This window comes from Sturnira hondurensis, unplaced genomic scaffold, assembly GCF_014824575.4.
Source record: "Sturnira hondurensis isolate 20B ecotype Veracruz unplaced genomic scaffold, ASM1482457v3 Scaffold0008761, whole genome shotgun sequence".
Taxonomy (NCBI): Eukaryota; Metazoa; Chordata; class Mammalia; order Chiroptera; family Phyllostomidae; genus Sturnira; species Sturnira hondurensis.
Genome location: NW_028081392.1, coordinates 5,783,605 through 5,807,981, shown reverse-complemented (window position 1 = coordinate 5,807,981; position 24,377 = coordinate 5,783,605). Strand labels below are relative to the sequence as shown.

General features: G+C 39.6%; 1 protein-coding gene and 1 non-coding gene across 3 annotated transcripts in view; both read right to left on the bottom strand.

The window, feature by feature from the left end:
- LRMDA (leucine rich melanocyte differentiation associated) overlaps positions 1 to 24,377 on the bottom strand; it is a 1,160,480-nt gene that overhangs the window by 241,150 nt on the left and 894,953 nt on the right. The gene's annotated exons all lie outside the window — the stretch shown is intronic.
- Positions 19,582 to 19,686, bottom strand: LOC118993516 (U6 spliceosomal RNA). Its single transcript, XR_005067870.1, has one exon. It is a non-coding gene; the product is annotated as a U6 spliceosomal RNA (small nuclear RNA).

The following is a 24,377-nucleotide window of genomic DNA, read 5'->3' as shown; positions in this document are numbered from 1 at the left end:
GAAAGAGAGGGAGAGAGGAAAAAAACATCAAGGTGAGAGATACATTGATAGGTTGCCTACTGTAAGTGCTGCCACCAGGGACTGAACCTGAAACCTAGGTATGTGTCCTGACTGGGGTGGCAGTCACAACCTTTTGGTGTACAGAAGCACACTCCAACCAACTGAGGCACCCATCCAGGCCCCATTCATTTATTTTAGGAGTAGGAACCTTAGACCAAAAAGAAGAAACAACATGCCCTCCAAGGTTGCAAGATAGTATATTTAGAATACAAACCTGCTACTTTGTGTTCTGCTTGCCTCTCTCTACTAGAATTTGAAAAGCCAAAATAATTGAGTTCGAAGATTACAGACAGATTATTCACCCTCACCAATTCTACCTCCTTCGCTCTAAAGCTCCTTCTGAAAGTATTGTTACCTCTTGGAGGCTTCTAAGATACACTCCTATGAGGAGGCTTTCAATAAAGACCACCAAGAACATTATTACATAAATTGGCTGGTACTTATTTTTAGGACTCCTTTAGACAGTTTAAGAAGCACCAAATGTAATACAGTACACTCGATTGCTACACAAAAGTAAAAGTTTCAGGTAAAGCAGAGCCATAAATCTAGAGATTTAAGCTCCTCTCCTCAGGCAATGGAAAGCCAATTCTGCATTTCCTCTTACTTGTTGACAGCCTCTTGGGCATTCAAATAGGAAAGGGTTGAAAACCAGGATTTCCGATCCAATCTAATACTGGACAACACTTAATGGCTTAAGTAGATTAATAATACTCTTGCTATTGGAATTTTGTCTTTCACCACCTTTCACCGTAAGCGTTGCCTGTACTTGATCTACAGGGAGGCTGAATGTTGAGGAGTCTTTTACCAGACCTGATCTCATTCAGCACCCCGTCTGGAAATGACAACACAATTTCGACACCAATCAATCAGTAAGAATTTATTGACTGTTGCTATGTCCCCCATTCTACCTATGATACTGGCAGAGACCTAGAAGGAATTATAAGATATATCTACCTTCTTAAAGAACTTAGATTTGACTTGCGTTTTCAACATTAACATATATAAAACAAATATAGATACAAACAAAATCATTGTCAGTATAAAGCTCTGAATTTTAATTGCTAATGCGAGCTGATGGGCTTATGGAATCCTTAGTGGCCTAGCAGAACACACAGAATGTGAACAGGAAGAGAGAGTTCTAGAATAAAGTAAACTGAGCAAAAATGAATCACAACTCTGACATAACGAAGAGAGATCTGTACAAGAGACTACATGGTTGGTATAGGAAGAAATCAGTTTGGCTGGAAAGAGAAAATTGGAAGTTAGAAAACTCTGGATATAACATTTGATACATAAAATTTTGTTTTCAAATGTGTCTCCTCTTACGGTATCACTCAAATGTGTGAAACTTCTCTACATCTGTAATATCTTGCCAAGTTATCTTACACGCACATATTTAACAAATATCAGTTGAATAAATGAATGGCTACATTAGTTAATAGATAAATGTGTAAGGGTAAATTATAATTAAAACGCATTGATACAAGCATGTTTTTTTAAAAAAATCTGGAAAGTACAGAAAGTTTACTTCAAATGGCATGTTACCCTCAGCCAAACACCTGAAGAACAAGGAAATTATTCACTCCATAAGAGTTATTGAACACATACCATAGATATATCACAGTGAAGAGGACAGACAAAGACTTTATTTTAGAGTTTGCAATTCAGTGGAGGTAGAGGTAGGATGGGAAGGAAGAAAATAAGAAAGAAGGAATGGAAGAAGAAAGCAAGAAGGGGGAAGGGAGGGAGAAGGGAAGGAAGGAAGGAAGGAAGAAAGGAAGGAAGGAAGGAAGGAAGGAAGGAAGGAAGGAAGGAAGGAAGGAAGGAAAATCAATTCAGATAACAACAGGTGTTACAAAGAAAGTGACACACTGAGAAATGATGGCAAGGGACTGGTGGGTGGGTGGGTTCAGCCCTTTTGAATTGAAATTCTGAGAAGACTCCTCTGAGAAGTTGAAAGTAGAGCTGAAAACTCAGTAAGGACTGGAAGGTTCAGAGGTGACCTTTGGCTAAGGGGCAAAGCATTGCCAGACAAGCTACCAGAGAAGCAGAAGACATCCATCCCAGCACTACCAGGCACTCACTGTAGGAAATGCCCATTCTCGTCAGATTGTATATTTGTCTCTGAGCCTGCAGATGTGGTTGTAAATTCAGATCAGACCTCACAATTCCAGAACCATTTCCTGATTTATTTGCAAACAATTGACACTATAGCTTGAGGATTCTATTCGTTTTTTTAACATAGTTAATGCAGTGACTCTCACCCATAAAAAATCACAGCAAACAGTAATTGTCCTTTTTCTGTGGTGACTTGTAATATGAAGAAAAGTGCCAACATACGCAATATCTCCACTGCAGTATTTCTCTCCTTTCTCTTCACCCCAAAGCCCAGGGAAGAGTATGCACAGCCTTATGGTACAAGCACATGATTCATAAAGATGGCTGTTCTTTTCGGGCCCTGACTCAGCTTAGGAAAGAGCAGAAGCAGAAACTTCCCTTCCAGATGTGCAATAAGGGGAGAAAGTCACTTAGTTCTCTGGGGACAAAACAGTGCTTTGAATTTCAAAGGCAATGCCCTAGAGTCTGCACCAGACTCACTCCACAAAAATGTTTGATGAATTACCATGGCAGGCATCAACTTTGCAGATTAATGACCAAAAGAGTTTAGTTTATATCTCAGTGGAAGAGGATAAATTTTCTCTTGGCTTTGAGAATCTGAGGGATTGAGAAACCCAGCTAACCACAGCACCTCTCCCTTCATTCACAATGCTTCACCATGGATCATTTACTTTCTACATTCCCTTTCAGCGGGTTTTCATAAATTTAAGTGAAACAGACAGTATGTCTGTGTTCTGCTTCTTTTGCAACATGATGACCACCAAGTGATTAGAAATTGTCTTTGGGTTGGTGTAGTTGGTGGAAAATCATTGAGGTTTATTGTGAAATTCATTCTCAACTCATAACTCAACTAGACACCAAGTGGCTATTTTCCCAACTTTAGACTAGGCTGTTAAAAAGTACTGGCAGCAAATTAAAAATGTATGTCAAGGCCAAACCCCCATACTTGTGTGTGTGTGTGTGTGTACATCTGTATTTTACATAGTCTAGAGTCTCTACCCAGAAGGAGTAAGGCACAAGCTAAAACCTGAGCCCAGGAGGCAGGGTTATGATTATTTTTTCTTCCCTCCCCTATTTCTCTGTCTCAACAAGACCTCACGCTTTCACATCATTAAATATTATGGACAGTATTTCCAGTGAGAAGAGATAACATTGTTTGCCTACTCTCACACCATATTTTCATTAACAATCATTTATATGAACCAATCTGTCATTTTTTGGAATGATGACAATTTGCCTAGCCTTTTTCTGGGTATTTCTTGGGGATGCAAGAAAAAAACAAGGCCTGATCTCCATATCACTCATCTGAGGAGAGAGCACATGAAACTTCATAGGATACTACAAAATAGTGGCTGAGTAGAAAGGCATGTGGGGCATCTAAGTACAAAGCTAGAAAGTAGTCTAGAGTCAGGGGGTGGTTATAAGTAGAGGGGATTTTCGTGAGGCCTGGAAGTATAAGATAGGATCCAAAGAGCTAGAGGACAGAGAGATTCTGCCTAAGCAAGGTCACATGGACACGAAGCTAGGGAAGCAGAATATGTTTTTCCATGTGAGAAGATGATAAGGAAGGGGCATAGCATGAGGGTTTAGAACACTAGGAGCAACCATTTAGCAGAAAATCCTTATGGGTTATTGAGAGAGGGTGAGTTGGGGGTTCATCTTCACAAATATGAAGACAAAAATTTTATTGTCCAACTGCCTGGAATAGATTTTAAAACAAGTTTCAAGTAGGTGTTGTATATTACATAAGTGATGCATGTGAATAATTATCAATTCAACTTCGGTTTCTCATTAGAAAATTGAAAACTTGAAATTTACCCCTTTTCCAATTAGCACAAACCAAAATATAAAAATATATAGATAACCAAACTCAAATAAATGACATTGTAAAATGATATAGGCCCTGGCTGGTGTAGCTCAGTGGATTGAGCATGAGCCTGCGAACCAAAGGATCGCGGTTCGATTCCCAGTCAGGGCAGATTCCTGGGTTGCAGGCCAGTTCCCAGCAGGCAATGCATGAGAGGCAACCATACATTGATATTTCTCTCCCTCTCTCCTTCCCTTCCCCCTCTAAAGGTAAACAAATAAAATCTTTTAAAAATAAATAAAATGACATAATAAGATTCCCATATGGTATTCAAATGGTTTGAGAATCATTGGCTCCACTCTTACACGGAATTGGTAAGGATAACACAAAGGTAACTTCTTTTACAGGCCATGGTCAGTGTGAGGGATTACTTGTACCAGGCGAGAATCCATTAATGATGATTAGATTTGTTTTCCTACCTTTAAACAAGACAGGCTTGTGAACAGCACACTGGTGGCAAGTGTGGTGACCAGCTTTTTAAAGAGCAAACCCAGGGTGCATCCATACCAGACCTCACCCCCAAATTAATATAAAATATGTAATTATATCTGTAGCTATTTTGACATAAAATATGAAAATTTGATTTTATTTGAAATCATCTATTGCTCTATATTATTCAACTTTTAGTTACATAAATCCCATTATTTAAACAAAGGTAGGATTAGTTAAGTGTAGCAATTAATAGTAATTAATAGTAGAACTAAACAAAGAGATAATGTGTGAGAAAATATGCCAGTATTTTTATAATGTTTCTCTCCTCTTATATAGCAATTTTAAAATTCTTTTAAAACTGTATTGGATATTCAAATGTTATAGGCTATATTATTATATGTTCTTCAAATACATCAATATAAGACTTTTTAAAGAGAGAAGGAAAATACCAAAAAAAAATGAATACCACTTGTATCTAAAAAACAATGACATATTTCTTTCTCACCCATGATATAATAGAGCATCTTTATTGTCTTTGCTTTCTTTTCCAATAATCTTTCCCTGAACTGCCTGCAGCCTTTAGGACACCCTTGTTTTCCTTTCTGTAGTGGTAAAACAGAATACACTCAAACATAAAATTTGGCTTGACTTGTGGGCATGCTCTTATCAAGCCCACATTACACTATTCTGGTATCAGTCCAATGTGGTGACATCAAGCTGAACACCCTGTCAACAAAAGCATTTCAGCATGGAACACTCTGGTGCTTACTTACTAGCAAGAGCAGGATTTTAGACTTGTAGGAATTGGTCTCCAGCTCTTCAGAAATGTCCCTCCACTTTGTGTCTACGTGCTCATTTGGAGAGAACAGCAGCCTGGCAATCAGGTCCACTGCATGCATAATTCACACAGAGGCTGTCCACATCCAGATGCGCATCATTTTTAAAACACTAGGAAGCAGACGGGATGCCATCATCAGTTAAACTTTTTCTAAGGGAAGTGGTTTTAAAGCACAGAGGTAATTCAAACTTGCAAATTCAGAACTTTCTCAACTTTTGAAATCAAAGCTGGATTCCAAGAAAGCTACTGTTTTAGTAAAGAATTGAGAAAGACCTGTTTGACTTGGCTGTTAATCTGCTGATATTTTTTTCATTCAGAAGCAGCCTTCTTTGCAAAAAAAGAATTTTCTTTGCAAAAAAAGAATTTTCCCCTCTCTGCATGAGTTTTTTGTCATATTCTATCCATAACATCAGACAACTCAGGTATGATTCTTTTCCAGGCTCCTTGCAGCTTCTTCGTGGATCATCAAAGAGTTTTGGAGAAATAGCATATTAATTTTGGTTTTACTATAATCCTTTTCTCAATTCTCATCTGCAATGTATTCCAATTAGACAAAAACATTCTTCTTGCCCCTACCTGCAGGTATGATTTAGAGCAGGCTAATGTTTTAACATCACTTCTACGGCTGGCAATAATGATAGCCATTTTGTAGGCAAGTATCTAAAAATGCTACCTCCTTTCATTTCTATAAAGTAAAAAATACCAACTGTTTCTGCCTGTTTGGAAGAAGCTAAAAGTGACCAAAAACTTTCATTATAAAACCTCAAAATCACAGGTAAGCAAACCACACCCCTTTTAGGAGTGTTGTAGACAAGATGTATAGGGTATTTCACAGGTGAGATTGTTTCATTTTATTTGGTAGTGAGTTTAAATACCAAATAGAGTTTGCCAATATTGCACTGTCTGCCTATATGCAGATAGAGGAGCAAAATATAGATTGTATTTAGACAAGACTACAAAAATCTTTTATGTTTTTTGTAGTTCCATTAAAATCTTCATAGAAATTAAGACAATCTTTTGAAACTCCGTTTCTTAAGTCTGAGAAACACTGAGGAGCCAGAGGGAAGGTGGGACATTTTCTTGCTGCTCTGATTCAAAGAGTCACCTGGTACATCATGGAAAGTATGGTTGTTGGTCGGATCTGACATGATTAGCTATACTTTGTATGGAGCCAACACATCATTAGTCCCAATGTACCCCTTTGTTCACCCATAAGACATTTTAGCTGCAATCTATGAATCAGGAAACAGAACTTTAATCAGTTTTGTAGAGCAATCAAGGAAACAATATGATAATGCTACTGGTTTGTGTGATATGCCCAAGATGATTCCATGGGCATTGTTTTCAACTAAGCATTGTTATCTTCTTGGAAAAGGAGAAAGCTTTTGACTGAGGTAGAAGCACTTGTATGTCTCATCCTACAACTGGGGGATTCAAATTCCTATGTGCTTTTATATATAGTGCAAGGTTCTCTGTTTCAATTATTTCTCTCTCCAACCCAGTTGCATGAGTCCTTCCAACTGTCATTAAAATAATAGCCATGGAACCTTCTTTTCCTGGGATGTTTAGGTCATGGAAAACCTTCTTTTCCAGGGTGTTGATATTCTAATCAACCTCATTTTCATTATCTGGATTTTTGAAAGTATGGTCACAATATTCACGATGTAAAAATTGAACTAGCACTATCTTAATAAAAAGCACAATAGCTAATCCACAAAGTCCAACACAGAGTGACAGTTAACATGCACAATTACAATGTACTGAGATGTGCACTTATGTTGCATTAATTGGAGTGAAACAGTAATGAATGATTCATTGGTGTGAACTTCAATCAAGGAAAAGAGTGACAGCCACTATCCAACACTATTAACAGCATTGCTTTCAATGGCTATATTTTTGGCTGCTCTTGTGTTTTATACATCTTCCCCAACTTTTAGCATCCAGCACCAAAACACAAGGCATTTTGTGTCCCAGAGATGGGAAATCCTGGGATGTAGGACTTTAAATGCTAAAACCAGGACTGTCAGAGGCAAACTGGGACAGTTCATGCTAGCAGGACCTTAATGTTATTCAGCACAAACACTTGAAAAGTTTGAAATAGAAAATAACCATGAAGCCAAGCATATTATCAAGACACAGTGAAATAATAGATGGAACAGGATATACATCCAGAAATGCATCTGGGAAGTTGTGATCCACATTTGAAAATGGGTAGTATACAGAAAAATATGTCTATCTGAGAACTGACCAACTGGGCCTGTCCAATGGTGGCAACATTTAAGATAACTCAAGTCCCATATAAGTGATGGCTATGACTTTTAAAAATGTAGAAGGAACAAAATCTGGTCCAGATGAGAATAAGTCACTAAGTCTTTGCACCTCATCAAAGCAAAGCTCTGAAAGTCTAAACCAATTATCAGGACACTCCAAACCCCTACTGTAATAATTTGTTCTACCTTATTGTACTATGTCTTGCTGTGTGTTGTAAGTACCGTAAGAGGTCTATTAGTGACTCTTTCTTCTCCCTGCAAAATGGCCAGTGCAACTGGCTGTTTCCAAAATAGATATTCATCTGAAAATGAGACCATTTCTATTAGTAGGAAATTAAACTTTTTTATTCAAGGATATATTGGAGGAATGTATGAACATACTATTTAACACCAGTGGAAACATAGTTGGGGAGGATCCTTGCTTATTCACGAAAAAGGGCTCTAAGTTGTACCTAGAGCAGGACTTCTCAAAATGCAAACAATGAGACACTGTGTTAATAAATTTTGTGGCTAAATATATTTGAGGAACACTAGAGCTAAAAAGTGTCACACAGAATTCCTTACTATGCATTCCCATAGTGTCTAACAGGGGTATATACAATGAGCACCTTAAGTGCAGAAAATCTTGGCTTTGTTTCCCTTAAGTATATTTGATAATAAACTTTTAAAATCTCGGAACATACCCTGGCTGATATGGCTCAGCAGATTGAGCACTGGCTTGCAAAATGAAAGCTTGCTGGTTAGATTTCCAGTCAGAGCACATGCCTGGGTTGCAGGCCAGGTCCCCAGTTGGGGGTGTGCAAGAGGCAACAAATAGTTTCTCTCACATGTGGATCTTTCTCTTCCTCTCTTTCTCCCTCCCTTCCTCTCTCTCTAAAAATAAATAAGTAAAATCTTTAAAAAAATAAAAATAAAATCTCAGAACAGTTCTCTGAAGCAGTATTCCACAAAATAAAGTTGAGGTTACACTGATATAAGCATTACAAAATGTTAAAATCAGGTTCTTTCTTCAGGATCAGCTAAAGCTCCATGACAATGGGAACCAACTACATCCACATTTGAAGATGAGTGGCAAGGCTACCCACACAGGGCCTCTGATGGAGGGATCGGAGGGAGTCATCTGCAACCCTTAGCTGACCACCTCTCTCTATACTATAAAAAAGATGGGCTATGAGAGAAGTTTGGAATTGGGAAGTAGGGATTTCTGTAAGTAGAGTTTTTAGATTTGCCTCCAGAAACTTGACTCCCATGAGAAGGGTTGGGAGTATTTTCCTCATTTCAAGCAAGTTAGGGGGAGTTCAATGGCCCACTTGAATAGCTTGGTAAGTGTCCCCTGCATTTTCAGAGTCAGGGTGAACTGATTTCTGACTTATGTCTAAAAATTTTAACAAGTGGAAGAAAGGCTATGGCTAAAGCTGCTTGTTAGGTGGCTCAATAAGAGAGGCCTGATTCAGGGTTGTAACTACAACCCACTACTAGTAAGTCAAAGATCCATATATGTTTCTATGGAAGAGGTCAGGACCAAATGCAAGACAAAGCACCCTGTGGTAGTCTTGGATCTTGCCTGGTTGGAGGCAAGGAGATCTCAGCAGAGAGAAGTCCCCAGATGTCTAGGATTTGAAGGAGAAATCACAGTGAATAGCCTCAGAAGATGGATTTGTTGTCATCAGAGAGAACTGCAAATGAGAGGACTCCACCTGTTCATGAAAAAGCCTGCGAGGGGAAGGGCCAAACACCTGCCTCTGGACAAGCAGCCCAGAGCCAGAGGGGCACCAGCCCAGCGAGTGTGATCCTGCCATTGACTTCCTTCTCTCTACCCAACTCACCCAGTATGTGGGAAGAGGCAAGGAAGAAAGAGTGAGGAAGAGAATACTACTCAGCTCACAGAACATGAATTACCTGTGGACGGATTTGATGTTTTTTATTCTTACCCTAGACTTTTCTTTGCTTTCACTGACACTATTACAGATGTCCCCATTCCCCGGCCCCCCACCTTTGTCTGCCTCCACCCAGCCCCCACCCCCTTCCCTCTGGCCATCACCAGACTGTTGTCTCTGGTTACATGTCATGCATATATGTTCTCAGGCTAATCCTTTTACCTTCTTTCCCCCAGCCCCCGACAGCTGTCAGTCTATTCCATGTATCCATGCCTCTCTTATTTTGTTCATTAAATTCTACATACAGCCCTGGTTGGTGTGGCTCAGTGGATTGAGCACCAGCACATGAACCAAAGAGTCGCCAGTTGGATTCCCAGCCAGGGCACATGCCTGGGTTGCAGGCCAGGTCCCCAGATAGGGGTGCACGAGAGGCAACCACACGTAGATGTTTCTCTTCCTTTCTTTCTCCCACCCTTTCTCTAAAAATAAATAAATAAGTCTTTAAAAAATTCCAAACATAAGTGAGATCATAACTCTTTATATTTATAATTGAACCAAAATGGTTTTGAGTCTCAGTCAGTAGAGGTCTTATTATCATCTAAGAATGAGCAGCAAGCTCTGGGCACCAACTGGTATTTTATTCAGATGCAGAGGAAGATTTATAAGGGTAGTTGTTAGAAAAATAATAAAGTAGGATGTAACACTAAACCAGCATTTTGTTAAAAGCACCAATGGCTTCCTATGCAGGAGTGTCCAGCCAGTGACCCGCAGGCGACATGCATCCCAGGATGGCTATGGATGCAGCCCAGCACACACTCATAATTTTACTTAAAACATTATAAGATTTTTTATGATTACATATCACAATGCCTTTAGTGTGTGGCCCAAGACAACTCTTCTTCCAGTGGGGCCGAGAGATGCCAGGAGTTTGGACACCCCTACATCTAAGGAGAATCCTGTCATTTTACGACCCAGAGGCCCACTGCATGGGGAAGAAAGGCCACGACTAATTTCCATGCCCAGCATCACAAACAGCATTCACAACCTTTCAAGGTAGCTGGGTAGGGATGACTGTTTCCATTTTACAGAGAAAAAACGGAGGGTCAAATCTGCAAGTTGATGGACCTAAAATCTAGATGCTTAGACACTGGCTGATCCAGGTTTCAATAACTCTCCTCATCCAAACTCCTCATTCAGTGCTTTTGCCAACACACATTCTATTTTTCTTTAAAGCACAGGATGGGAGGTCACTTGCAAACACTAGAATCCATTTCTATAACATGATTGAAAATGACTTCTCAGTGAATAAAACTGAAATAATTACAGTGTTAGGTTTTTCAGATAGCAACATCAGCTTTGAAATGAGCTTAAGAGGAGCATAAAACAGTCTGACCCTAGCAGGGTAGATTAAAGCTTTTTTCAAACCTGGAAAAAGCTGGTTGCTCTTTATAGCTGGATGGATTTTGTTTTTCTCCCCTTAAATAATTTTACTGGGGAGGGTCTCTTCAATTACTCTAAAACGAAATCTTGTGTACTAGCAATTTTCTGGCATAAAGCACAAGGCCTATTATCCCTTTTATTTTTTCTGGCACAAAATCTAAAAGAAAAGCCTTGAGGTGCAAATGATCTGCAGTCTATTTAACATCATGGTTATTTATTTTTATGAGACCTCATTATTGCTCTTTACCCTAAATTATAGGTATATTCTTGGCTTCATTTCTCTCTCTTCTGAAAGTGCCAAAATACTTTTCCCCCCCCTTATTTCCAAACAATCTTCAATACTTCATCAATCAAACATTCAGCAAGCTATAGATGATGCACTGGAGCAAGGCAGGGATCTGTGTGACCCAGTAGTTCAAGCCAGAGTTATGAGCCCAGTTCCCTCCCAGGAGAAGTACCACATGCCTGTCAGAATTATGAGGGAAAATTCCCAGGCTGCAACATTTCACAAGTCAATCCTCTGGCTCCATTTTAAGACTAGCATTTATATGTCCAGGTTTCCGTGTTTTTACATTGTAACTTAGCTAATTGTGCCATAACTATAAAATGGGTCATCCTTTCACAAAGTCTTAATTAAAACCCCCTTCCTCCTCCCAGTGCACCTCCCCTAATCTTAGTCACCCCACTTTTGCCTTTGCCCCAGTAGGGACAAGCTCTTAAGGTTGCTGTGTTCTCCAGCACAAAAAAACCCCTGGACATTTTTTTATAAACAAACTGCTAAGTTGCTGTAATTTGGGGTCAAAATTTCTCCAACTTCATCCACAGAGCAGCTTAAAGAAATAACAACCACCCCTAGACTAGCAATAATAATCCCTTATATCTAAAAAGTATAGTTTTTAGACCATTCTAATTTATGTTCAGCAAAATGGTGAAGTGGTAAACAGATGTAAGATATTATTAAGTTGCCCTTTTCTCTGTCAGAAATCCCACTTAAAGTTTAAAGTTGGGTTAGATATCAACCAATGAAATTGCTCCTGACCTCACAAGCGGAGTTAATCAACCCCTTCTCTGCACCCCTCCCCCCATCTTTGTTTATACAAGTATAATAGCCTATCTTATGCCACTGACGTTATTTTCACACATACCTTCACTAGACATTCCTTGAAGGGATGGACTGTCCATCTCCATGCCCGGGTCCAATTTCTAAGAACTCAAAATGTGTTGTTGAATAGAGTTGTTTATAATCCCATGGAAAAAGAGGTCATGTTACCATTATCCCATTTTTAAGACAAAGCAAACTGAGCCTCAAAAGGTGATGTGCTTCCCAAAGTCATAGAGCTAGTTAAGAGAAAGTTAGATACCCAACATCCCAGTGTCTGCGTGCTGATGTCATACTACCTGTCTTTGGAAACTCCATTCACAGAATATCCACTGTAAGCTCAAAGTACATAGCTGTGGTCATTTTGTTAACCCAGTAAGATGACCCATACTACCTACCTGCATGAAGAATAGTTGTTTATGCCAAAAAACGAAGTAGATGGGGGTGGGGGAGAAGGAGGAAGGAAGAAAAAAGAAAAAAGAAAAAAAGAAGGAAGGAAGACAGGAAGAAGAGAGGGAAAGAAAAAGCCGAAGTACACCAAGTTGTTAAGTCATATCATCAAACTGAGTTTCAACCTGCCTTTACAATTTTATTTACCACCACTACCTCCCACACCCTATGCTCCAGTTAAACTGCTATAGTTGTGGCTCTATTAAGGACAGAGAACTAAAAATATATACATATGTATTTGTATATTGATCTTGTATCCTGCAATCTGCTAAATTCACTTAGTACGTCAAGTAGCTTTCTGTAGATTCCATTGTATTTTCTATATAGCTGATCATTTAATCTGAGAATAAAGACAGTTTTTCTAATTCTTTTCCAATCTAGATGACTTTCATTCTTTTCTTGCCTTACTGCACTAGCTAAAACCTTCAGTATAGTGCTGAGTAGGAGTAGCAAGCATGTATTTGTACATTACTCATAATAACAAAAATGATTATTTTTTAGGCATTGAGTAAATAAAGCCTGAATACGTTAGAGGTAAGAATTACTGCCTGCCCTTAAGGATATCAGGACCTGGTTGAGGAGTTCTCTTTACTTGTAAGACAGAAAAGTAGATAAGGCTGGAAAGATAAGGCCAGTCCAGGTCCTTGAATGATAAAGGTAACAGCAATAGCAGCAGGAGCCCCAGTACTTAAAGAGAATTAATATAGGCCAGGCACTGTTGAAAGCTCCTGATATGTATTAGCTCATTTGATTCTTCCACCTTATCCCCGTTTAAAGGTCAGGAGTAAGAAACCAGGAAGATAAGTAACTTGTGCCTCCATAGCTACTGTTCTTAGGTGTTAGACAAAATTGCCTTTGGTTAGCATGACTTCATTATCAGGTATTGAGTGTCCACTCTTTGCTAATTACTAGGTCACTTTCAATTAATTTAATTATCACAACAATCTTGTCTTATAAATGAAGGAACTGAGGTTCAGAGTGTTTAAGTGACCTGTTCAAGGTCACCGAACTAGCACAAGATTCAAATGGAAGTGTTCTGACTCCAAATTCAATACACTTTCTATCACCCCTGACTCCTCTTTAAATAGCTAATATTTATGTAGTACTTTGCAGTTTTTGAAAATCACAATCACTTTTATGCCTCAAATGCCACTTAAAGGAATTGCAATATTATTTATTACACAAAGGAGAATTTTTGTCAGTTTCTGAGAGGAAGGAAAATGTAGAAGGGGAAAGATGTGTTTGGGGAAGGCTAGGGCAGCATAGTACTAGACAGATTAGCTGGGGCAAATGCAGGCAGAGGGTTTAGGAGGCTCTGTATCTCTAAGGAGGCTTGAACTTCACCTCTGAACGGGTGAGTCCTTCCTTCCCTTCAAACTTATTTGCCTGTCAGGAGAAGTTCTGCTTTAAGTAATATTCCTAGAGAGAACTCCCAGAAGAGCAGAGATAATAAAAGTATTTCTTATGTCACTTCTTTCTCTGCATTTAACTTTTGGGAATATTTTTGTTAACTGAGAAGAGCACACCAAGGAACCATCATCACTGATACAAGGAAAAAACGGATGGTACATTTCCTCAGCCACATTCTGTCAGAGTCAACAATTTAACTAAACATATAATAGTCATAACCTCATCAGTGTTAAATTTTCTAGATTTCTGGCACATAGCTCATCTCCCTCATTAAGTTTATAGAGTGTTCTTTGGTACATTTGCTCAGTGTGAGCATTTCATTTTCCACTGGCACACTTGGAGTCCAATAGGGGAATGATTTTTCTATCTTAAGTAGTTAGCAGAATAAGAGAGCACATGGAATGGACCCATGCCCAAAGCCAGGTACGTGGCAAGTAGCAGTAGGTGGGTTTGACCCCCTCCATCAAAATCCTGGCCCATCCACCAGGAGGGGGTCCAACACAGATAAGCCAACCAATCCCAAAATATGAATGCATTATGTTTTCATCATCTTCCTTGCTCCATGACTGTGGGCACCACTACTCCCTAATTAGGGACTCCCCTCATTCAGAACCAAAGTCTGGAGGCCCTCATTCTTCTACCCTCCCCAGGAGGGTTGCTCCAGACAAACTCTTCAAATGCAAACCTATCCCAGTCTGCCTTTACTTTATCCTAATTTTGACATTTTAATGTTCTGTGCTCAACTATGTCATATAAAATGATTATTAAAAATCATTCGGATAATTATTATAGTGGTAATATGCCTGATATGACTTCGCTCTCAGGGTGATCTGTATTTTAAAAAGGAATACTGAGTCAGGAGTGCCTTAACTTGTTTTAACTTGGAATAAGTCCAACTGTACAGAGAGGTTCTGTGGAGCTTCAGGGGTGGGAGTTCTTTCAGGATCCATTGAAAATGTCCCATGAGAAACAGTTAACCTCATCAATATGCTTAGTCTCATTTTCCTCTTGTAACACAGGGTTATCATACTGACCTCACAGGATTATGGTTGAGATTAAACAAGTTGGCTAATAATGGTTATAAACTTCTAAGAAAGCTATAAAGTGAGAAGTTCCTAACAACTTCTGTTCTATCGTTTGTAGAGGTAACCTACTGGATCTACCCCCATGGGGTCTGAAGAGAAGGGAAACCATTTGGCTAGTGAATCTATCTGTCAGTCACCCTGGATTATAACTTCTACTTACAGTATTTGCTGGGTCCAACTACAGATAAATTGTCCTGTCTCTAGTTTCACAACTACCCACAAAAATATAGCCCCTGTTTCTTGGATGGACTACAGAGAAGTCACCTTTATCACTGGCATCAAGAGTCCTCTGGTACCTACTCCCATGATTGCCACACTGTGTGAACCACGGCAGTGTGTGGACCAACTTAAGGACAAGATGCCCTTAGTCCTGAGATAAGTAGTTGAATCAAGGACACAATCCATGAAGAAAGATAAAATTTCCTACTGTTTTACATTGAATGAGCACTCAATTCCCAGCCATACACATCTTTATATGTTACCCAAAATGGATCTTCACAGACCTTCAAATACATTAAGCATAGTCTATACCTTTTTCACTACTTTTCATTCCTATGTTTCATAGAATATTAGAAGTCTCCTTGATTATCTGTGAAAGTAGTAAGTTTTAGGTATTTGGGGGACATTAAATTATGGAAAATTGAGGGTTTCATCATTTCTGTTTAAAGTGTCAAAGAAGGTTAGTACAGAAGAATCTCCTGGAACATTCATTTTATTTTACAGAGCAGGGAACTGAGGCCTGAGCTAAAGCTGCATGCGGGAATATGAGGCAGATATGAAATGAGGCCTTGGGTTCTACGCATCCATTCCTTTCTGTTGCACTTGCCATCAGCACAAATGCAACCAGGAGGTGCATTGTTTATAATGACCCTATCTTATTGTTCCCTAGAAGTTAATGAATGTCTCATATTCCCACTCACATTTTAACATTCTTCCTCCCTTACTATGGCCCTTCTCATATCCCTCCCCAAGTTTCAGGGCAGTGATGTGAACTAATAGGTCTTTACTCAACATTTTTGCAATGACCAGTGGCCACTCAATACTTGTCACAAGCCCAGCTGTGGTCTGTTAGCCAACATGCCAATGTCCTCTGTCATAAAACACAACCATAATGATATCAGGGAAAATGGGGGGGTTGAAGGATGGTTTATGCAACTAGCCAGCTCCATGGGCTGCGTGCAGCATGTCCTGTGCCCTACAGTCACGTGTGCTGGAGTGCATCAGTTGAGAGAGGGGAAAAGAGAGCTCACCATGGGAAAGGAAGGAATTTTGCACCTTGCCCACCATTTCTGAGGTAGTGAGGCTGAAGACAGGGTGCAGAGCACGCAACTTTCTCTGGATCCCAAACAACCAACTTATTCAAATCAAAGAAAATCTAATCAGCAAATATTTTCAATGCCTACTACATGCATCCAGACGGCTGTGGTTAAATGGGTGACATTTAAGTCCTACTCAGCCCCCTGAACAGCACTACTTGCTCCAGATGCCTGATAGTATATTAATTGAATATTCATGTTTTGAACTGAGCATCTGCTGGCATATGTTGAGGTGCAGACAAAACCAAAAGTTATAAATTATTTCTTGAGCACTTTAATGGTACTCTTGTCAAGCTCCCTAGATGGAGGCTGTAAGCAGTTTACCCCCATCCTCCAATGTTTTCTAAGGCTGCCTCCCCTCTTTCTGTGTCCTGCTCTATCAGAATGCAGGGAAGCTAAGCAGGCCAAGCTTCCTACCATAGCTGCAGGGAGATATGCAGGTAAGAACACCACCAGAGGCAACATCCTTCTGAAATCAGGGTTTGGTTACCTCCAGGCTCACAAGCACTCAAGGCCAAGAGGGAACCCTATGCATAATCTGGCATCTGTGGTGCTCCAAGAACAAAGGATATGATATCCCTTTGTTTCTGGACATCCTAAAGTTAAAATGACATCTTGGCTGACAATTATGATTCTGCATTCTTTTATAAATCATGTTATTTCTGAAATTATTTAAAGCAGGTGAATGAACATTCAGTTACCTCATTCCTGGCACTTCCCTTGTGAGAACTTCCAGGGCCTTTACTAATACTACCACCAAGTACTGCAGTCATAAAATGAATAAAGTTAAGGGATTTGCTTTTAACTTGCTTTAGGCCATTTACTCTTCTTATTCTTCAGTAAGAAGAGACAGCCACTAAGCTGAGGGTGGGAGGACCTCTCCATTTGTGCTGGCAGTCTCTAATTTTTCAGGGTCCCCTACCTATTATCAGACAGGCTTTGAACACACTCCCATTAGCATGCTTATGTTTGCCTTTCTTGTTCTCCTTGAAGTCAACAGAAGCCTCATACCCCCATGGGCACTGAGCACAAGGATCTGAACGATAATTATGATATGGAGTTTATAGACAAACAAAGAAGGAACTGCTAAGGCCAGGCTTGCTTGTAGCCTTCTTAAAGGGAGATTTTGAGGCAAGAGAATCTGGAAATGTGGGTTGCCATACCCTAGGCTTGTAGCTCTCTCTTCAAGAACGTAAACTCTTGGGTCATTTGCCTCTTATACTTAACACTGCCCACTGGAGAGGAAGATCTCAGTAGCTAATCTGCTCCATGAGCCACTGGAGGTCCTCACTGTCCATGCTCAGTGAGTCAACAGAAAGCACATTTAGCGTGCTTTTCTCAGGCACTTCTGCTCTGAATTTCTGCTTCCTTTCCTAGGTGCATAAATAGGTCTGGACAACCTAGAAAAATGCTTAACATTTGCATATCTGGGTATGCTGTTCTACATAGTGCTTTGGGTGAACTAGAAAAAGGCAGAGAAAAAAATATATAAAGGCACTCTGCTGGACAGATCCACCTATAGACAGGTAGGTTGGTGTGTAGAGCCTAGGTCAGATTTTTATCCTGCTGACTAGCCCCCTTGATTTATGAAAATATGTGGTACTTTCTTAACCTTAAACTCAGAATCTAGATCATGTTCTAAATGTTCTGTCTCCTTTTTTATGAGCCCTACTCTGATCCTTCTACCTCTACAAAATCCCCATGACTTTATTCAAGAAGAAATCTTCTAAGACAGTTTCATCAAAACCAAGCTTCAACTCAAAAGTCCAGGCCCTTTTTATTCTCTCAGCCCCACCCTCAGCCAAGTAATGACCTCAGAGGAAAAAATGGTTGGAAGAAGGATGGAAGGTACCCATATTTCCTTGTCTTTTCTACACCCTGACAATTTTTTGTTTGTATTCTCAACCTTATTATACTTTTATTTAATTCATTTTGAACTAACTGAATTTCTTTGTTGCCAACTTTGCCCATGTGCCCAGAACAGAAGGATCAAAAGCCGCTGCCTCTACCCTCCCCATGCTAACCCCTCCATGTAAGTTTGTGATCCAGAGATGACCCTGGCCTACATGCTGGAATTTCTTTACTGTAGAAGAACCATTTCTGCAAAAAAAATTTGAAGTTGTCATTTTCATTTAAAAGATAAGATGATAAAACACACACACACACACAGAGACCATTATTTGTAAAATGCCTACAGATGATGGAGAGGAATGCATATCAATATACGCACATGCATGCAGATGAGTGATGGGGCCCATGTGTACGTATCTACCCTCAGAGGCCAAGACGAACCTTTTAGAGATGAGGAGAGTGATGGAATACGAAGGAAAATGACAGAAATCAAGAGTGATTTCAAATTTCTGATAGCTTTTCCTTCTACCAGTCCTTCCAGATTTAAAAAAAAAAAGTTTTTTCAGAATTCCATTTACATTTGATACCTAAATTAGCTTCAAAAATCAGTCACATGGGTGGCAGAAATGCCAGGGTTACTAAGCAGGAGTCTCATTGTGGTATGAGAATGATTGCTAGCAAGAAAGGGAGATTTTTTAGTACTCTTCTGGTATTGCTTAGCTAAATAAACTCTGACACCTCTGTGCCTCAGTGTTTGATATCTTAGATTCTTTCCAGAGTTTGCTAGTGTTCTGTGGTTATAGTATTCAAAAATCATGTAGATATTTGAAATAATGCATACCATGTCCATGACAACTGTCACCACCACCATTATCATACTGACTTCTTTTGAGAACAATTTGCAGTTACTCAGTTACACCTGTACCTTAAGAAGTGAGCAAATAGGGGATTTCCTCATTTTGCAAAGAGGAATACAGACAGAATTTTAGTCACTTGACCAATACATTTAAGTGATGCCAATTTCAAACTTCAAAAGTGCCAAAACCCCAGTGCAAGACTGTCTCAAAATCCAATGATAGAAGACACTTTTAATTGGGTTTCCAAAGTAGCTGTCAAGGTGAATAATAAAAATTCTGGGAAAATTTTGATCTTCAGAAAGTTTGGGCTCTGGTTATGGTCCTAAGATTGGTCCAGTTCAGACTTTTCAAATGCTGTTCCAAATACTCCCTAACCCAATAATCTGGGATTACATTCAAACCTGAGTGTCCCTTCTCTTCACAACCAGCATGCATGCAACTCTTTATACTGTATATAACTTATGAAGTTGGGCATGTCATTTCTTCAGTGCACAAAAATTAGACTCAGTCCCTCAATCCAAAAATATCTTGAATAAGCAGGCCTCTTTCTTTCTCTTCCTTCCTTCCTTCCTTCCTTCCTTCCTTCCTTCCTTCCTTCCTTCCTTCCTTTTTTAAGCACAGAATGCTTCATGTATCTGCATGTCACCCTTGCACAGGAGCAGTGCTAATCTTCTCTGGGCCATTCCAATTTTAGTATATGTGGTGCTGAAGCAAACATGAGGCGGTCTTTTTGAGAGATAGAATTGTACGAGTTAAAAATTATAGGTTTTGCAATCACATAGACCAGCAATAACTTTAAGTATCTATGTTAAGAGACCATGGACCATTGAGAACTACCCACATGTGGATTATTCATCCTTTACCTCATCAGATACAGTTGTTGGCACATAGCATGTGCTCAATAAATATTTATTGAGTTGAATTAATCTATTTTCATATTGAACAAATTTACTTTCACTCAAAGATGGCTCCATAATCTCTTGGTAACCTGATACTGTGCTTCTTGTTTTTCTTTAAGGGAGAGAGAGTTCTGGGTTCGAGATATTGGTGTCTTTGTCCCCACCTCATCCATAAAGCTCTCCCTGACAGCTCCTGTCTATTCAACTCCCAATTTTATGACTCCCTGCTGTACTTCTTCCAGGTTTCACTCACTTTGGCACATACATGATACCTTATCTTGCCCTGTAAAATGTGTTTCATAAACACATCATCCTTCCTATAAGTTCCTCAAGGGCAGAGGCCATGTTTGATATTTATTTTGTGAGTCCCATGGCACACTACACAATGCACAGCACATAGCAAGCTCTGAACAAGTACTCATCAAATTGGTTTGAATTTTAAAGAAAATACTCTGTTGCCAGTGATAATTTTGTTTCAGAGAATTATCAAGAGGTGGGATTGGCTGCATACACCACTTATTTCACCCAAATTAAACCCATAGGCCTCTGCACTTGAAGTGCTAGCCAGGAAGCAGAGGATCGGGAAGCAGCTGCCTACTCTCAACAAAGAGGAGATTGTATTTCAGAAAGGACTGCAGGATTTCGCATTTTAGTCACTGGCGACTCTTGGCCAAACCCTTTGGTGTTATCAGGAATAGAGAGTAACCCAGAGATATGTCAAATATCAATTTCCAATTACTTTCCTGTGACACATTTCTGCCACTTGGGAAAACTCCCAAGGGATCTGTTGCCCCTTATCAGCTCAGATCAGGCTTAACTTTCAGTTAAACAGGTAACACTCAGCAGGCACCACCTGGTTCAGCCTTAATATTACAGTGTCCTCCTTTGACACTCAGATTCTCTTGTGAAGTCTTCAATATTGGCTTACACTGTCACTGGAGACCTGGCCCAAGTGTGGAAGGCCTCCTGGTATTGTACACTGAACCATATGCGTTGGGGTAGAATGGGGATAACTCCAACACCTGTGAAGAGTTGTAGTCACTAAGGGCTCCTGACTCTTAATTTGCATTGAGATGTTGAGCACAGGATCACAGGAACAAAGCCTCATGCAGGACATTTTGCATTTTCAACTCTAGCCAAATGAAAAAAAAGAGAGAGTCTTTAAAGCTTTACCTTAGATACTCAAAACACAGAACAGCATTTCTATCCTTTAGACCACAGAAGGCAGGCCACAGACTAATTGAAAACAATCTGTGATATTAGGAATGTTAAAACTAAGAATCTGAAAAAAAAAACAGAAATCACATGCCCCCTTCTTATTACAAAGTAATAGAACAGAATTTGGAAACCCCAGCAAATATCTCTGGGTTCATAAATCAGTGCAGTTGGAGGGAAACGCAAATGGCCAGCACCTGGACCTGGCCTTCCACTGGAGCAGGAGAGCAGCCTGAAGAATCCAACTTGATGGGCCAAGGCTCCAGACTGTGCTCTGTGATTAATGACTTGAGTGAAAGGTCTCAGTTGAGGCTGAACAATTAACTTGTTCTCTCTACATCTCAGAACTCTCCACAGCATAAATATGTCTTCCCTGATTGTTCTTATTTACCAAAATGTAAGCCAGTCTGGGAAGCTTCGAATGTGTCATCATGAGACTGTTTCTGACAATTGGGAGAGCCCTGGTGTTTGTCAGGACTACTTTCGTCAAATCATCTGTGTTGACTCTGCATGCATGTCTCAACCTTTCAGTTCCTTTTCAAGTTTAAGAACCACCTCAAATGAGGCAATAGCATTGGCCTCGTTCTGTCAAAAAAACAAAAGAAAAAACCCCACAGCTCAGAGAATTGCAAATGGACAGCATATGGCCTGGCTTGTTTCTGGTCATTCCAAAAAAAGTTCTTGGGGAATTGAATGTCCGTGAGATTAATGATTCCCTCCTGTCCTGCCTTTATCCTCTGGAATAGTTTTCTCTAATCTCTTTCAGATCCTCTAAAGCATTTAGACTGAACCAATCACCTATCCTGAATCTACAACTGAGACTCTAAGATCTACTAGAACCAAAGGAATTCTCCAAACTACTTTCCCTTTCTGCTGGATGTGAATTCATAGATGGGAAAGAAAGGCAGGTACCCCAGAACATGATTTTGAACGTGGGGGTATTTAAGAGGAAGTACCCAAGGAATCCAATTGCCTTCCTCATTTGACCTTCCACAACTGCTTCATTTGTAACAAATGCTTTACCAAAAGTGATTACGACCCACTTCATTGGGTTTTTGTGAGGATTGGTAAGATAATGCACATGCAGGTGCTAACACAGTACCTAGAACATGGTAGGTACATAATATGGTAGCTACGGTTATTACTAATCAGATGAGCTAATATTGACTAATGAGACACTAAGGGAGTTGGACAAGGTGAAGCAGAAACAATCACGGCTTGGAATGTAGATATGAGAAAGCAGATCAATGTGGTGACATCAAAGAGATGGATACTTAAAAAGCACTGATGAAGGACACTATCTTCTTAGTCTGAACAATTTCTGCAGCCTCTAAATTTGCTTATCTCCATGAAAGAAAAAAATCTAATTTTAAAAACATACTACTTCAAGAAAAAATGAACCAAAGATGTATAGACTGGGATAATTAGAATATTCTCCCTGAAATTCCTGGGTAATAGCAAGACAGTGAGGCATCTTGAAATTCCTGTTATAACAGCACGGCAGTGAGGCATCCTTCACAGCCTTGCATGGCTGCTGAGTCAAGTTGGGATCTCCATCCTTCATTCCACATGTCCTGCATGTTCTTGCCGACCCCTGACACATCATGTTCTTTGCATCAATAAGGACTGGTGCCAGAGCACACTAAATTGCTTTTGACTACATTTAGCTAATATAGTATATTTTTACGATTCTTTCTTGTTGCACCATTTTTCCCTTTTGACTTTATAATTCTCTGCTGACTTTAAATAAAGCTTTGCCAGACTGGCCAAGGTGGTTTTTAATAGAGATTTAGGGACTAGGTTGTGCTGTGGTTTGGATTCAGATTCTACTCCAGCAACAAGGGGAAATTAACTAGGTGGTTTCATTTCAAGTGCCCATTTATACTCAGAATAGGCAGAGAATGTATCTTCTTCCAAGTCTTGTAATCATGACACTACAGCGTGATACTTAAGAAGTAAAAAATTAGGGAGCAATAGCTTCCACACCACGAAACCACTACACAGTGTCCCTGTAAGCCCAAATGATGGTATAATATAAAAACAGCAGCGGGATCACTTGCTAAGTGATGGGGAGAAATTTGACCACATTCTGTCCTGTGCCAAAGACAATGCTTGTTCTCCATAAGATGGGGAACTCAAATGACCCCACAGCAGCTACTCCTCCCTGCTCTGTGCTATCCCTAGACCCCAGTGCCTTGTGCCCAGATGAAACACTGGAAGCCAGCTGGCCTTCAGTGAGTGGGAAAGGTGACATGACTGGCAAAGAAACCAAGTCAGATAAGAAGCTAGTCCCCCATTTGACACCTTTTTACAAGAAGAAGAGCCTTGAGTTAATTATTTCTCAAAAATATAAAATTGGTAACTCAGTAAAATTTTGCTTTTGTCTCATTTTTCATTATCATGCTCCACTGATATTATCACGCTCCATTGATGCTCTAATGCTTGCTCCATTGCAAAGGAATAGATACAACATATGTAAAATATTGAGAACAATAATTTTTAAAAATCTGTATACCTATGACTAAGCTTAGAAATAAATAAATCTCCTTAGTTTTCCTATTGGATTAGATTTTTTTTGCCTCTACCTACAACTGATGGTAAATACACCCCTGAATTTTAAGTTTTTAATTCCATGGTTCAATTTACATGAATTTACATTGATTATCTATTTTCTAAATAAATAATCATTGAGTGGTTTTTGGAAGGTTAAAAATTCTTTGTTAAACTAACCTTAAAATGTAGTGTTTGCACACAGACCTGTAAGAGTCAACAGGTGCCTATATTTTCCATTCCATTCTTACATTTACAGCAGGAGGATAAAGCTAGGGCAGATGGGCAATACCTGGCCTTCCACTTGCTTTTGTAAATAAAGTTTTATTGGAACACAGCCATGACCATTTGCTTATATATTGCATGTCACAATGACAGAGTCAAGTAGTCACAACAAAAACCACCTGGCCCATTTACAGTAGAAGTTTTCTGACCCATAATTTAGGGCATCTCCATTTACATTTATCTACATTTACAGATATCTCATGTTCAGCATGTCTGATCAAATCTGTTTCTCCTAAGTACCATTTTTCAGAAAATGGCTGTACCTTCCACAAAGGTACTGAGGCCCAAAACTAGGGAGTTACCTGATGTTCTTCCCTCCTATTCACTACTTACAACCCATCAGTGGATACCGTCCAGGTATTCAAACTTCTCAGCAACACTTCTATGAAGTCCCTTTCTCTGTACTATGGCCAGGCCTTTGTTCAAGCCTTATGTTGGCTCAGGAATCCCTCCACCCA